The 15375-nt window shown below is 43.9% G+C and overlaps 1 long non-coding RNA gene across 1 annotated transcript in view; it reads left to right on the forward strand.

Moving 5' to 3' along the window:
* Positions 1-15375, forward strand: part of LOC143840783 (uncharacterized) — a 118869-nt gene that overhangs the window by 69416 nt on the left and 34078 nt on the right. The window contains exons 2-3 of the long non-coding RNA XR_013232407.1: positions 12576-12739; positions 13506-13565. This is a non-coding gene — a long non-coding RNA (uncharacterized LOC143840783). The remainder of the gene's footprint in view (positions 1-12575; positions 12740-13505; positions 13566-15375) is intronic.

A 15375-nucleotide genomic window follows, 5' to 3' on the forward strand; every position in this document is an offset into this window, starting at 1 on the left:
CCAACAATTGATACTTAAAAAAATTCTACTTGCAAGTGGGTTCAAGACTGCTCTCTAATTTCCAGGGTGGAGGGCAGTACCGAAAAGGCTCTGGCCCAGTTTGTCATCCTTGGGGCTAGGGATCTTATGTGCTATAAAGCTCAGTATGTCACAGCAGGTCTATGCCATGCTCATTCCTTGCACCAAAAGTCTTCCTGCTGCCATGCGAAATGCAGTTGAGCATGGGGTTGCCTGCTCTGGGTTAGGAATTACCTAGAGACTTTGGGGGTGGAGCCAGGAGTGGGCTGGATTTGGGGTGGGGAGGGGCTTCAGTGGGGTATAATGCTATGAGTCCATCCTCCAAAGCAGCCATTTTCTCCAGGGGAACTGATCAGCCTGGAGAATTGCTGTAAACCCTGCAGATTCCCAGGTCCCACCAGGGGATTGGCATCCCCTTTTAAGCATCCTGTTTCTATGTTCCTCTTTGCATATCTAAACTCTACCAACAGTTTCTATGCCAGTACAGTCACAAATCCCCTTCTTTATATTTGGTTTGGTAAAACTGACACCATAAACCAGCTTTTCTCAACTCTTTTATCGTCGAGAAACCCTTAAAACTTTGTTCAGGCTTTGAGAAACCCCAGATGTTGTGCAATTGTGCAGATTATGGTTGGGAAGCATAGCCCACCTAGGGCTCCTCCCTTTCCCACCCCTTCAGGACCAACATTGGCCATTTTGGGAGGACAGGGAGATCGACATGACCATTTATGGTCATATCACCTGATAAATGTTTAACAAATCATGTGTATATAATTAACTTCCACTCATTTGGGAAACCCTTCCAGGGCTACCAAGAAGCCCCAGGGATTCAAGAAAGCCTGCCATAAACTGAAACCATAATTTTATTTAACACTTGTAGCCATGCTCTCCTAGATTGTATCTGTCAGAGTTCACCTTGAACTTATGAGATGCACCTGACTACAAAATGACCGGGGTCAGTTAGCAAGACGTTTTCTTGGGTGTTAATAAAACAAAACTAGGGACTCAGCATCTAAATCATCTTGGCATAGCCAGAGGGTTCATGCACCGGTGCACAAAAGCCATACAAGAAGGGTGCGCATTGATCATCATTCCTGTAATATAATAATCCCTACCAGCAGCAATCTGTGCAAGCAGAATGGAACGAGTGGCTAATGGTTGGGATGAGGAAGCTTTTTGAAGAAAATCGTGACTCTGAGGCTCTTGGATATTTCACAAGTAAAAGAGAAAAGTGTTTGAATTGAAACTGTGCTGTTTAGAATGTGTGAAAGCGCCCACTGAAGGATCATTCTCCTAAAACAGCCCTTCCACTGCCAAAGCAGCAAGAGCTACTAGGACGTGCAAGAAAAAAAAAAACATTTTATACCAACTTTACCACCACAGACAGTAGGATTGGGGGGAAGTACCAGGTAAATTTTGGACCACTTGGTCAGGAATTAATGTATGCTGAACCTACACTGTGCTATGTCTTGATTTGATCAAGGCAATGCTAAAAGCCTTGGGTTTTTCACCTGATTAATAAATACTGGTATTATATTTTTTAAATTGTGTCCCACCATGTATAGGCTGAAATTCATTTCCTATATGTTGACCTTTATAGGTTCTTGACTTTTGTTTGGGTCAGGATATTTTCTCCTTTTTGTTTTGGACTAACTATGCTAACTACACATCGCCTCTGATGCCACCTACAGGACATATCCTATATTTGTTCAATAATGCATGCCACAGAGTTTGCATATTCCAACAGAAACAATCTGTCCTTACTTATTGTGAGTAAGCCCTAATTTGAATGGGTGTTCCACATGCAAACAGCTGGGTTTTTTGAATCTTGCATCCAGACACAAGCTCATCTTAATCGATCCAGCAACATTGTCTTAAAACAAAACTTCCCGTTTATTCTGCCTGGGATTCTGTGAAGCCTGTTTATTACCCTGTTCAACAAAGATATTGGTTTAAAAGATGAACTGAGCCCCTGATTCAATTTTCACAAGACACATGAGCCTTGGTCACCTGGAGCTGCAGTCCAACCTGATGCCTGGGGATGCCTTGCACAGTTCCTCTTGTTTGGGAAGGGAGCAGGGCCCATTTCAGTCATCTTGGTCCCAACTTTTATCTCAGGTGCTCCATTTGCCATCTTACTACTCAGGACCTTTATGAGTTAGTAATACAACCACAAGCGTGTGGGTTGCTGCATCAACATTGAAACATGCATTTCCCACTTGGTAGAAATTACTGTTCAAAGCAGTTATTGGGGAGGGTCATTGGAAGCCCCCCTCCAAAAACCCCTCCTTCTGTTCTTCTGTAAGGGGTTTGGTGGTGGATAGTGGCGACTCCATATGGTTTTCAGGGCAAGAGGCATTCAGAGGTGGTTTGCCATGGCCTGCCTCTACATTGTGACCCTGACCTTCCTTGGTGGTCTCCTGCCAAGATACTAACCAGGGTGCAAGCTGCATGGAACTTTTATTCCAATCCCAGGCAAATTCAGTCCCTGCCATCTCCACTGAATGCGATTTCCATTTTGATTTTGTCTGATTTAAAATTTCCCTCTGCAACAATCAGGATTGATCCAGAATGATCCTACCTTTATCCTGGAATTTAAATATACTGAGGGTGGAAATAACCCTCAGTATTTTCAGAATCGGATTGAGAAAGCATGAGCTCCATGGTAGAGAAGCCCTAATTGGCCAGGGTAGAGAAGCCCTGATTGGCCAAGGTTGCCCAGGTGACAAGCTTGCTTTAAAGGGGAAGCCCCTAATTTCTCAGCAGAAGTGTAGATATTTGCATCTTGGATTTTTTCCCTCCCTTCTCTGCTGTCTGCAATCCCCCCCTTCAAGAAAACAAAGAAAGAGGCTGTGCTTGCCTTCCCCCTCCCCTTCTGAGCCTCCCTAATCATGTGCAGAACACTTTTCTGTTTCAATGGGGAGGGGGGGGAAAGGAAGGCTCGAGTTCAAATCGATCTGAATCCAACAGGATTGACAATGGAATAAACAAAGTAAGGGCAGATTCAGCCCAGAACCAACCCTGCTTAGCTTTTGAGATCTGATGAGATTGAGCTAACCTGGGCTACCTGGGTGAAGGTAAGAGACTTGATCAAGCCAATTCTCCTCCTTTTTGCTTTAAGTGCTTCCTGGAGCACCTTCCGTCCTTATCAGGCTGTTTCTATAGAGCAGGGGTTCATAACCAGGGGTCTGTGAACTCCCAGGAGTCTGCAGGAGCTCCAGAGGGGTCCCATGGTCTTTCCTGTCCTGCCTTAATGGACTTAGCCACAAGCTAGGAAAATGGCCGCTTCCACTGCTCCCGCTCCCCCCTCGAGCATGAGCTCTCCCATGGTTTCTGCATCTGGGAGGGGGAGGAGCCTGTATAATAATGATATAATAATGATAATTATAATAATGATAATTTTTTATTTCTAACATGCCCTTCCGAATCGCTCAGGGCAGCTGACAGCAGTAAATTGCATCCTGGCTTAGCTGCAAAACGTTATGCATCTGTGATAGATTATTGCAAGTCATTCAGGTGGGGCCCAGCTTTTTCTATATTTCAGTAATCCGCTTAAAACTAATAAATTAAGATGCAGGATGAGGTAGAGAGAAAGAGAAAGAAACGCTAGTCTGGATGCATGCCAGAGTGATGAGCTAATGCAGAGAGAAATGATGAGGTTATGTAGGTTTAGAGGGGAAATAGAGAAGTGTTTGATTGTGCAGACCCCAGACTGTTCATGCCAGGTGCAGAGAACTCTCAGAAGTCAGATCACCGCGAGGAAAGAATAACACTCATTTTGCTAACTGCTCTCGATGTAAGAAGATGAGCCGTGAGATTGTGTAGAAGCTGATTTTGTGTGGTGTGATAGCAATTGCCTCTTAGTCATCATGGGTCAATTGCATGATTGGATGCGGGTAATGTCTTTGGAAAATTCAGGACAGGTTTTCCATGTTTCGGTGGAGCTGTTCCAGATTGACCAAATTGGCCCAGAGAGCTTTCAAGAACAATTGGATGTAGGCGTAAAAGTACTATCATCCACCTTAAAAAAAAAATTCTTGCTTGCCAGGTTCAAAAAGCTGGGCCGCTTTATCGTGGCTTTTGTTTAGTATGAGTAAGCTGTAGGGGGGGGGGGAGAGAAGTGGGCCAGCTGTTTTAAAGCCCAAACCTTACATCCTGTGGTTTAAAAGAAAGCAAACTAAAACCAAGTAAAAAGTAGATGCTGTAATTCCTAGTTATAAATGTTGCCGAATTTTTACAACGTTATAATCAATTCATCCACAGACTGGTATTTCTTTTTATGGCATCTATAGCAGGGGTAGTCAACCTGTGGTCCTCCAGATGTTCATGGACTACAATTCCCATGAGCCCCTGCCAGCATTTGCTGGCAGGGGCTCATGGGAATTGTAGTCCATGAACATCTGGAGGACCACAGGTTGACTACCCCTGATCTATAGGATCAGTTTAGACAAAGTGTGAAACCATCATTTATTCTCTGTCTGGACTGTCTGAGAAACACAGTTCTGCTCACAGGCATTCTCTCCAGTCCTGGTTCATTGTGACAAATACTAATTTTTTTTTCTGTAGTGGGGTTGCTGCTTCTAGGTAGGAAACTTCCCAGAGATTTGGGGGTTGAGCCTATGGAGGCTATGAGCCACTGATGTACCACTGCTCCATATGTTTAACCCGTCTTGAAGACATCTAAGCTTGTAGCCACCACCACTTTCTTTGGCTTACAAATGTGCATGTACATGTTTTAAGGGCAGAAGAGGCACTGCCTCTATCTCATCTCCAGGGAGAGAGCCTGTAACCTCCCCCCCCCCCCCCCCCCGTAATGCCTCAACCACCTTCCAGCTTTTCCCTCTCTTTTGGTCTCTGTCTCTTCTAACCTTTTTCATTTGCATTATTTACTCACAGATCTACATTTCTGCCATTTTCCTGGAGAAGGTCACCTCTCCCAAGGCTTGATAAGTTTACAAATGACTCAGTGAACTTAGGGGTACCTGATGGAGAGGCAATAGATTCAGGACAGACTAAAGGTGCTTTTCTAATGCTGCTTTTCTAGAAAGTAATTAGATCGTGGAATTCATGGCCAGGGGGTGCTAATGATGCCTTGAGAGATCAATTTGTAATTCCAGGAAATTTCCAGTCCCCAACTGGAGGTTGGCAACCTGGGATGGAGATATGCAGAGGTTCCAGAAGAAGTTCCTGACAGAGCAGTTTCTTGGTGGAACAGGCTTCCTCAGGAGGTGGTGGGCTTTCCATCTTTAGAAATTTTTAAGCAGAGGCTGGATAGCCATCTGACAGAGAGGCTGATTCTGTGAAGGCTCAAGGAGGTGGCAGGTTACATTGGAAGAGTGATAGGGTTGTGAGTGTCCTGCATAGTGCAGGGAGTTGGACTAGATAACCCATGAGGTGCCTTCCAAGTCTATGATTCTATTCTATGATTCTAGGTGTTTTTTTTGTATTTTAGATATTTATATTTTAGAATATGTTAGCCTATTTACTACCTGAGAGGCTGAATGGTGGCATTTGCACAAACTAACTAAATAAATAAACCCAGTTATGCTGTGTGATTCTTAATGGACAATGACCATATGTGAGTTTCTTGCAGGAGGTTGGGTAGTTATTTGTTTTCTGCATTCTGCAGTGGGGTTGGACTCGATGACCTTGGAGGTCCCTTCCAACTCTATGATTCTCTAATTCTATGACTCACATGCTACAAAAAAGGCCTACAGGTTGGATTAGGCCAAAGTAGAATTCTTATTGCAGAATTCCAAACAAGGGAGCGAAACAGAGACTTTGACAGCATTATAGTAGCATTAATTTTAATTAATAATTGTAATTAATATAGTAAAGGAGATATTGTGAATGAATGAATAGATTTTATTGTTTATAGCCAAAGGTTAAAATCAGGGCCATTCCGCACGACTTCAATGTTGCAAAAGGCTTCCAAATTGTAAACGCTACTAATTCGCAGTTCCGCAAGACGTCACACACAATCTGCCACACTCCTGAAACAGTCCTGCAAAAAGCGATTCGTTGTAGCGCTTAAAGGGAAATCGGGAAAAGTGGACACTCTTGCAAACAATCTGCAACAGTAGCGAAAAAGACCTGCGCATTCCCATTGTTGTGGTTCCAACAAAGTCCCTTTCCCTGGCTCTCTCCTCCGAACTTCCGGCGAAGCGATCGCCATTTTTTTTTTCTCGGAGCGAGCAGAAAGCAACAAACCAGCGAGCCTTCATTCACCCAGCAAGGCTTCTCCGGCTACAGTCCCTTCACAGAAGTGCTTTAAAGCTCCCCTAAGTCCCCAAGCACAACACAGCCCCGTTTGCAAGTTCCCTTTATTTTCGGACGAAAATCGCGCCCGTGTGGGGGGGGATTTTTCTTTTCACTCGGGGGAAGCGTGGTAACAATGAATCGCCAGCTCACACACCAGCTGCCAGCTAGATAGGTCTCTACGTTAGGAAGAATCAAGGCATATTCGTTGCAACGTATTTGTGTGTGTTTGTTTTTTTTTAACCTGCTCTTAAAGGGAAAGGGGCTTTCCCGGGGCATGATAACAACCGCCCATTGGCTGTACATTTGATTGACGGCCAGGGGTGGGAAAAAGCACAGAAAAAATCGGAAACCTGTGGGAAATGAATGAAACGTTACTGAATTCCACTAAAAAGGCAGGTCTACGTAACGCCGAGATTGCACTTTTAAAAATAGCGTTTCCGCTTTGCGGGACCAATTGGCAACATTGGTCCTTGTGTGGAAAGGCCCTCAATATATGATAAAATAGTATTTAAAAGGTATGGAAACAAATCCGATCCCCAAAACAATAAAGATATTAATTCTTTGAGGAGTAAGTTTGGCTGGGATTTTCCTCACTGCAAGCACAAAGAATTGATACATTATAACTCATCAAAGGTTTAGTATCCTGTAACAGAAAGATCAATTTATTTGTGCACAAAGGAGGTATGTATAAAAACTTACACTGTATATTTCCAGTGAAGTTATTAAAAGACTATATGGATACAATGTAACTTTCTATTGGGAGTTCAGTTTAGTGTAATTTTGTTGTTATCTGACAGGATGAATAACAGAAGTTATCAGGAAAAAGGTATGTTTTTTTCAGGAAAGACCTGGGGGGAGCGGGGGGGGGGGAAGGGTGGCCATACCTGTCAGCAAAAAGATGACTTCCAACCCTGATAAGAACAAGGTGATTTAAAGAAGTCTGGGATCTTGTTGTTATGGCAACTGGATTTTGAAAGGGTGAAGACTTAAATGTGTTTTTTTAATGGAAAAATATATATTCCATCAGGACTAATTGGCGTCCAGTGCTGGTGGCTGTTAGTTAAAGGGAAAAAAGGCAGCTAATGAAGGATAATTCCACAGTGGGTAGCAATGCTGGAGTCTTTTATGTCGCCAAGTTGACCTGGTGCATATTGGATCAGACTGTCTCTCAGGTTTTACGGTGCCTTTTGTGTGTTAGCGTCTGTTCAATAAATAAATAATTTTATACAAAGAGAACAGCATATTACCACAGGCCCTGCTGGATTTTCACCTAATTGTGATTATGAACAATGCTGTAAACTGAATTAAAATACTAGGGTAGGACCAATTTTTAATGAGGTTGGTTAGCCTGTGCAAATTGGACAGTGGAATTCAGGGGGTCCAAAGGTAATGCCTTACCAGGGTCATCTACCGCAGATTGCCTGTAACGCTGTATCAGCTCACCCTCTGTGCCCATTTACCTTACAATAGGCTTTCTTGACCAGGGTTTCTTGATGGCCCTGGAAGGGTTTCCCAAATGGGTGAGAGTTAATTATTTTAAATAGTTTTTAAAAACGTGTTAAACATTTATCGAGTGATATGGCCATATAGAGCCTCTTGTGGCGCAGAGTGGTAAGGCAGCCGCCTGAAAGCTTTGCCCATGAGGTTGGGAGTTCAATCCCAGCAGCCGGCTCAAGGTTGACTCAGCCTTCCATCCTTCCGAGGTCGGTAAAATGAGTACCCAGCTTGCTGGGGGTAAACGGTAATGACTGGGGAAGGCACTGGCAAACCACCCCGTATTGAGTCTGCCATGAAAACGCTGGAGGGCGTCACCCCAAGGGTCAGACATGACTCGGTGCTTGCACAGGGGATACCTTTACCTTTATGGCCATATATGGTCATGTCGACCCACCCAATTTATTGTATAATGCTATGAGGTCCACCCTTCCAAGCAGCCATTTTCTGCAGGGGAACTGCTATTCCAGTGTTTTGTTTTGTTTTTTGTAAAGATCTGCTCACCCAATCAAATCTCCAGTGGCCAATCAGAATCATTGCTGGTCAAAAGCCTCACACCCACTTTCTAAAAGCACAGGCAAGCACCAGGTCAGATGCTCCACTACAGGGATCCCCAGCAGCCAAACTGCAGTGTAGGTTTCACAGTTGTTGGCAGAACAGACCACACCTGTTTGTAAACAAACAAACAAACAAAAAGAAGTAGGAATTGAGCAATTCAGCTCTCTCTTCATCACCTGCTACAATGTTAGAATCATAGAATTGGAAGGGGCCATACAGGCCATCTAGTCCAACGCCCTGCTCAACGCAGGATCAGCCCTAAGCATCCTAAAGCATCCAAGAAAAGTGTGTATCCAACCTTTGCTTGAAGACTGCCAGTGAGGGGTAGCTCACCACCTCCTTAGGCAGCCTATTCCACTGCTGAACTACTCTGACTGTGAAAAACCTTTTCCTGATATCTAGCCTATATCGTTGTACTTGTAGTTTAAACCCATTACTGCGTGTCCTTTCCTCTGCAGCCAACTGAAACAGCATCCTGCCCTCCTCCAAGTGACAACCTATCAAATACTTAAAGAGGGCTATCATGTCCCCTCTCAACCTCCTTTTCTCCAGGCTGAACATTCCCAAGTCCCTCAACCTATCTTCATAGGGCTTGGTCCCTTGGCCCCAGATCATCCTCGTCACTCTCCTCTGTACCCTTTCAATTTTATCCATGTCCTCCTTGAAGTGAGGCCTCCAGAACTGCACACAGTACTCCAGGTGTGGTCTGACCAGTGCTGTATACAATGGGACTATGACATCTTGTGATTTTGATGTGATGCCCCTGTTGATACAGCCCAAAATGCATTCGCCTTTTTTACCGCTGCATCACTCTGCCTGCTCATGTTTAGTTTACAATCCACAAGTACCCCAAGGTCTCGTTCACACACAGTGCTACCTAGAAGCGTATCCCCCATCCAGTAGGCATTTTTTTCATTTTTCTGACCCAGATGCAGAACTTTACATTTATCTTTATTAAATTGCATCTTGTTCTCATTTGCCCATTTTTCCATTGTGTTCAGATCTCATTGAACTCTGTCTCTATCTTCCGAAGTATTTGCCAGTCCTCCCAATTTTGTGTCATCTGCAAACTTGATGAGTAGTCCCTCCACCCCTCATCTAGATCATTAATAAATATGTTAAAAAGTACCGGGCCGAGCACCGAGCCCTGAGGTACCCCACTACTCACCTCCCTCCAGTCAGATGAAACACCATTGACAATGACTATTTGAGTGCGGTTCTCTAACCAATTCCCTATCCATCTAACTATCTGAAAATCCAGATTGCAGTCCTTCAACTTATCCATCAGAACATCATGGGGAACCTTATCAAAAGCTTTACCAAAATCCAAATAAACGATATCAACCAAATTTACATGATCCAGCAAATCTGTTACTTGGTCAAAGAAGGATACTTGGTCAAAGAAGGTTGGTCTGACAGAACCTGTTGGAGACAAATCCATGCTGACTTCCTTAGATCACCAAATTGTCCTCCAGATGTTTGCAGATCACTCCCTTTAATATCTGCTCCATTATCTTCCCCACAACAGAGGTCAGACCCACTGGTCTGTAGTTTGTTAAAATTTGCTTTCCTGAAGTCCAGCCTGTATGTCTGACCATGTACAGTTTTTCTCTTCCCCAAGATTGCATATTCCAAAAGCACATGGTCACTACTACCAAGCGTGCCCACTGCTTTCACCTCATCAACCAACTGCTCCCTATTTGTGAGAATCAAGTAGGGTTGCCAGCTCTGGGTTGGGAAATACCTGGAGCCTTTGGGGGTGGAGCTGGGTTGGATTTGGGGCAGGGATGGACCTCAGTGGAGTATAATGCTACAGAGTCCATCCTCCAAAGCAGCCATTTTCTCCAGGGAAACTGATTTCTTTAGCCTGGAGATGAGTTATAATTCCAGGGGATCCCCATCTCCGACCTGGAGGCTGGCATCCCTATCTCAGACACCTTTATTACAAATGAAGAATTGGCTGCTTGCCACCTCTGGCACTTTTAGCATTTTGGAAAGATGTTCTTGATAAGGCATTGTCACCAACCAGTTGGGATAATTTTAATGGACCTTGAAAACTCAATGCCTTCAGGGGCCTGGTTGACCGAGCATGCCAAGGTGCATTTGCTTTGGAAAACAGGACAAAAGCACAGGTAGGGTAGAGAAAGCCTGGAAAAATGAAGAAGGGTGTTCTTAGGGGATAGGGTCTTTAAAAGGGAGATATCATTATGTAAGGATTCAGTTATCTGTGGAATGGAAATCTCTGGCCCATTCCGCACAAGGACCAATGTTGCCAATTGGTTCCTGACAACGGAAACGCTATTTTTAATAGTGCAATTCTGAGTACGCATACTTGCCTTTGTAGTGGAATCCAGTAGCGTTTCAATCGTTTCCCACAGGTTTCCGGTCTCGGCAAAAATCGCTAGAAAGGAAACGATTTTTTCTGTGCTTTGTCCCGCCCCTGGCTGTCAATCAAATGAACAGCCGATGGGCGGCCATTATCATGCTCCCGAAAAGCCCCTTTCCCTTTAAGAACAGGGTTTAAAAAAAAAGAAAAACAAACGTTGCAATGAATATGCCTTGATTCCTTAATTCCTCCTATCGTAGAGACCCATCTAGCTGGCAGCTGATGTGTGAGCTGGCGATTCATCATTACCACACTCCCCCGTGTGTAAAGAAAAATCCCCCCCCCCCCGTGCATGGGCGCGATTTTTGGCCAAAAATAAAGGGAACTTGCAAACGGGGCAGTGTTGTGCTTGGGGACTTAGGGAAGCTTTAAAGCAGTTCTGTGAAGGGACTGTAGCCGGAGAAGCCTTGCTGGGTGAATGAAGGCTCACCGGTTCATTGCTTTCTGCTCACTCAGAGGAAAAAAAATGGCGATCGCTTCGCCGGAAGTTCGGAGGAGAGAGAGCCAGGGGGAGGGACTTGGCTGGAACTGCAACAATGGGAACGCACAGGTCTTTTTCGCTACTGTTGCAGATTGTTTGCAAGAGTGTAGCGCTTTTCGGAGGGTGAATCCTCTTTTCTGGATTTCCCTTTAAGCGCTACAACGAATCACTTTTTGCAGGACTGTTTCAGGAGTGTGGCAGATTGTGTGCGACGTCGTGCATAACTGCAAATTAGTAACGTTTACAATTTGCAAGCCTTTTGCAACATTGAAGTCGTGCGGAATGGCCCTCTCTCTCTCTCTCTCTCTCTCTCTCTCTCTCTCTCTCTCTCTCTCTCTCTCTCTCTCTCTCTCTCTCTCTCTATGTTTGTGTGTCTCCACTCCCCACACCTGTTAAGATTTATGGGTATCACCTTTATGAAGATGATTCCCAGAAAAATTACTCAGTATGGGACTAATGGGTCTCTGCTCTGCCTTGGCCCATCAATTCTTCCAGCTAATACTTGATCTGATAGAAATGCAGTGTTTTGGTGGCCACTTCTTGGGAAGAAGCTGCGTGGATTCTCTCTTACTGGGTCCTCTTACTTTTTTTCTCCCAGGACCACGGATGTTGGAACCAAAAGTGCACTATAACCCAGTCTTGGTATCTCCACCCTAGAATGCAGGGTTGGTACTCATATCATTATTGTATGAGTTAGAAAAGCCAGCATGGTGTCGTGGTCAAGAGTGGCAGAACTGGGGTTGATTCCCTACTCCTCCACAGGCAGGCAGCTGGGTGACCTTGGGCCAGTCACAGTACTGTTCTTCCAAAGCAGTTCTCTTAGAGCTCTCTCAACCTCACCTTTCTCACAGGGTGTCTGTTGTGGGGAGAGGAAGGGAAAGGTGTTTATAAGCTCCTTTGAGACTCCTTCAGGTAATGAAAAGTGGGGTATTAAAAAACTAGCTCTCTTCTTCTGAATTGTGTGCAGTTGGCTGGTTGATTTTTAGTGGGCATAAATCTGCTGTGATAAATCAAGATTTCTGACCCAAACCAGAAAGTGATTTATTTTCAGGAGCATTGAAAATAGTGTGCCCTGGCATCCTCTGTCCGAAGCTGAATTTGAGAAGGTGCCATTTAGCACTGTGTGTGTAAAGGACAACAATGCAGCTCTACGAAGACGCCACTTCCCCAACACTGAGAATTCTCCCAGGCTGGCTCACCACTAGGAATAAACTAAAATGGGAGTCCCCAAGCTTTTTGAGCCCACCAGTACTTTGGGACACAGGGAGGTGGTCACGGCCACAAAATGGTTGCTGCAAAATGGCTGCTGCAGGAGGTGGAGCCAGCTACTGATGATGGGGCTGCTTCTGAGAAAACCCTCTCTTCTATGTCTGTCAGATGAATTCCTTCGATCAATGGGACAGTGAAAAGGGCCTTTCTCTTGGACTTTCCAGGCAGGAATGTGTGAGAGAAGACAGCCATTCAGAGACAACAAGTCACGTAGGACCTTAACAGTTAAAACCAACACTTTGAATTGCTCTCAGCAGTGGATCGAAGCCAGGGTAATTGCTGCAAAGGGTTGGGGTCATGTGATCCTGGTAACTACCAAAAGCAGTGCAAGAGAGGGTGGTGTAGTGGTTAAGAGTGGTGGACTCTAATCTAGAAATTTAGATTCCCCAGTCTTCCTCCACATGAACTTGGCCCAGTCACTTTCAAAACTCTCACAGCCCCACCTACCTCACAAAGTGACTGTTGGTTAAACCAGCATGGTTAAGAGCACTGGACTCTTATATGGAGAAGTGGGTTTGATTCTCCAGTTCTTCAGGCAATGCCTGCAGGGTGACATTGGGCCAGCCACAGTTCCCCCAGAACTCTCTCAGCCCCACCTGCCTCAAAGGGTGTCTGTTGTGGGGAGAGGAATGGAAGCTGATGTAAGCCACTTGGAGACCCATGAGACCTGTTTAATGACCTTAGTCCAGCCACAATTGTCTCAGAGCTCTCTCAGCCTCTCCTACCTCACAAGGTGTCTGTTGTGAGGCGAAGAAGGGAAGGTGATTATAAGCTACGTCAGGACTCCTTAAGCTAGAGAAAAGCAGGGTATAAAAACATTCTCCTCTCTTTTTCTTTCTCCACATGTTTGTATTAAACATATTTTTGTTATTAGTTCATTTTTTAATTCCCATGGGTGGAAAGTTACGACGAGATGTTATGATGAATATTTTAAATCCCATTGAGTCACCATCTTGTACCTGAGACACAGTGTTTGCTTATTTTTTCTGAATATAATAATAATTTTGTGCTTCCTTTCTCTGATCCATTCAATTCCAGATCAACATTATTTTTGAAGTGAAAGCTCTAACAATGAAATTTTCAGATTTTCAACCAAAGGTAATTAATTGTTCTTTATCTGTCAATAACAATAATAAAACCTAATTAATGTGAGTGACTAAACAAAACACAAGTTTAATATTTGACAGCATGGGTTGGATAGTGATGTGAAATTTCACTTAACCTGAATTTCAGTCTCGAAATGAAATTCTTTCTTCTGAAATAATTTGATGCAAAGTATGTTTTCCCTCTCCTGGAAATCTTAGAAATTAGCAATTTGTCACCAGCTTAATCATTCTGAAACATTTCTTGACAAGGGTTGTCACCAGCAGAATGGACATTCTGAAAGAGATGAAAGTTGAAATATGTTTCTTCAGTATCATTTGGGCAGATTTCATGTTGCTTTCTCGTTAAAGTGATGCTTAGCAGAGTTGGATGACAAATTTGATTTGACAAAACTGACAAAAGCATCGAGTTCTTGTTCTTTTGATTTCTATGAGGATTTTGGGCTCCTACCTATAAAAGGTATCCAGGTTATTATCAGAACACTGCAAATTTAGAATAAAAAGGAAAGGATATACGTTTCTTCCAGAAAGAGGGGATTTTCTAAAGAATGTATAATTGTAAAATTGCCTGTTTCTGCTTGTACTAGTTGATCACTAGAAATAAGTCAGGAAAGCCTAAAAGCACAGTTAAGTTGAAAGAGCTGTGTAGACATCAAGTTTAAATACAGGTTTTTCCTAGTTATCACAATAGTTTTGTGCTAGAAACCTGGGGTTCATGGAAGGTGCAATCAAATTAGGGATGGGCATGAACCAGCTCACAAAGTTCATGATGAATTTTGGGCAGTTTGTGGTTCACAAAGTGATGTTGGTGAACTCAAGAGTTGCTGCAAACTTCCACAAATTTTCATGCAGTTCATGGTTGTGGCAGTTTGTGAATTTTCATGCAGTTCATGGTTGTGGCAGTTTGTGAAAAGCAGAAGCAGGGGTCCCAGTGGCTTAGAGCCATTTCACCCCCAGCTTTCTCCCTGCTGCTGCTTTTGGTGGTGAGTAAAAAACTTTTATTTGAAACCGGACGAACAACGAATAACGTTCGGTTTAGAATGGTGATGTGAAGATCTTCGTACTAAGATGTTTGCTGAGGTCATGCCCTCCCCTCACAATTCCAAGCCCTGGTTTGATCAGGAACAACTGGAAGCTAAACATATTTGGTAGAGCAATATAGACCATATAAGGCAAGGGTAGTCAACCTGTGGTCCTCCAGATGTTCATGGACTACAATTCCCATGAGCCCCTGCCAGCATTTGCTGGCAGGGGCTCATGGGAATTGTAGTCCATGAACATCTGGAGGACCACAGGTTGACTATCCCTGATATAAGGAACAGAACTGGCCAAGGCTTCTGCCAGAATAGTTTGATTTGAAAAGGAAAGATGAAGTTTTAACCAAAAGGAGAAAACTGCAGACCCAGAGTACAATTTGGCAGAAGTTAATGGTAGCAACAGAGATTAATGATTCAACCTCCCATTGGAGGGCTGCTGCTTTAGACTCTTGTATCCCCTGAACTCATGGAAAGCATATTTTTTGAGATATTCTTACCTTGGGCCAGGAATGTCCACGCACTGCTGTGGATAGCCTAAATGGGATACCTAAGTGGCCACCTGTATCCATTTTAGAAATTCCCAATCTTGTTCAATGCAGGAAATCAGACAAAGACCCAAGTGGCAACAGTATTACTACTGATCTTTCAAAAGCATGTCTGGACTGGTGGGGTTTGGCTCTTGCTGCATTATTCACTTGAATCGATCTCACAGCCTATATTCCAGTGGGTTGGAGAGTGGCTATAGAACTGACCCAGCTAATTATTGCC

Source organism: Paroedura picta, chromosome 6 (assembly GCF_049243985.1).
Source record: "Paroedura picta isolate Pp20150507F chromosome 6, Ppicta_v3.0, whole genome shotgun sequence".
In the NCBI taxonomy this organism is placed as follows: Eukaryota; Metazoa; Chordata; class Lepidosauria; order Squamata; family Gekkonidae; genus Paroedura; species Paroedura picta.